At 41.1% G+C, this 1,422-nt stretch overlaps 1 non-coding gene across 1 annotated transcript; it reads right to left on the bottom strand.

Annotated features, from left to right (window-relative positions):
- Positions 1-587: 587 nt before the first annotated feature.
- LOC131741930 (U6 spliceosomal RNA) lies at positions 588-694 on the bottom strand. The gene has a single exon (XR_009331282.1). It is a non-coding gene; the product is annotated as a U6 spliceosomal RNA (small nuclear RNA).
- Between the last annotated feature and the right edge of the window lie 728 nt (positions 695-1,422).

The raw sequence follows: 1,422 nt of genomic DNA, 5'->3' as shown, positions 1-1,422 counted from the left end.
TGTCTGTTTAGATCTTCTGCCCATTTTTTGATTGGGTTGTTTGTTTCTTTGATATTGAGCTTCATGAGCTGTTTGTATATTCTAGAGATTAATCCCTTGTGGGTTGCTTTGTCTGCAAATATTTTCTCCCATTCTGTTGGTTTTCTTTTTGTTTTGCTTAAGGTTTCCTTTGCTGTGCAAAAGGTTTTAAATTTAATTAGGTCCCATTTGTTTATTTTTGTTTTTATCTTCGTTACTCTAGGATGTGGATCAAAAAAGATATTGCTGAGATTTATGTCAGAGAGTGTTCTGCCTATGTTTTCCTCTAAGAGTTTTATAGTATCCAGTATTACATTTAGGTCTTTAATCCATTTGAGTTTATTTTTGTATATGGTGTTAAGGAGTGTTCTAATTTCATTATTTTACATGTAGCTGTCCAGTTTTCCCAGCACCACTTATTGAAGAGACTGTCTTTTTTCCATTGTATATTCCTGCCTCCTTTTTCATAGATTAGTTGACCATAGGTGAGTGCATTTATCTCTGGGCTTGCTATCCTGTACCAAACTGTTTTGATTACTGTAGCTTTGTAGTATAGTCTGAAGTCAGGAAAAAGTATGGAACGCTTCACACATTTGCATGTCAACCTTGCACAGGGGCCATGCTAATCTTCTCTGTATTGTTCCGATTTTAGTATATGTGCTACTGAAATGAACACAAGATTTTTGTTGTTGTTTGTTTTCTAGGTCTGTTTAGTCTGTTAAAGGGGTATGAAAAACTTGCTGGTATCTTGTGTTTACGTCGCTGCTATAGACTTACCTGGAGTAAAGTGCACCTTTCTCCTACCTTCGAGGATGAGGAGGACTGGAGGACTGTCCAGGTTGGTGGTGTGGAAGGAAGCTAGGGGCTTTCATGATCAGAGATTGGAGGGCCTGCTCCCAGGCAAAATGCTGCTGCAGAGAAGGGCAATATTCCACAAATGAGGAAGGCCAGATGACTCCAAGTCCTACCTACACCAGTGAATCCCATGGAGGTACAGTGCCAAATGCCAGGTCCCAGCAGCAGAGGGCTCAGGGGGTGGACATGGCTTATGGGGTGCTGGCCAGCCTCAGATGGACCAGGGGGCCTGAGCCAGAAGCAATGGCAATGACAGCCAGTCACCCACATGTGAAGACAGGGACATCCCCATTTCTACCGACTGAGTAATCCCTGAGGCTCTCTGGCATTAGGGGAGAGGATAGAGGAAGGATCCCCCCCAAAACATCACAGATCCTGGATTTCTTCCCTAGGCTGGTGAGTGGTAGCTCAAGCTGAATTTAATTTGATACTTAAAAAAAAAGAGAGAGAGAACCATGGCATTTTATACCCTTAATGTCATGGGAAAATTTATGCTGGTCTTAATAAATAAAAAGCACTACATACATAAAATGATTTCTAAGCTATAAT

The sequence above is a fragment of the Kogia breviceps genome, chromosome 14, assembly GCF_026419965.1.
Source record: "Kogia breviceps isolate mKogBre1 chromosome 14, mKogBre1 haplotype 1, whole genome shotgun sequence".
Lineage (NCBI taxonomy): Eukaryota > Metazoa > Chordata > Mammalia > Artiodactyla > Physeteridae > Kogia > Kogia breviceps.
The sequence above is the reverse complement of the archived record's forward strand: the minus strand, read 5'-3'. Positions and strand labels throughout refer to the sequence as shown.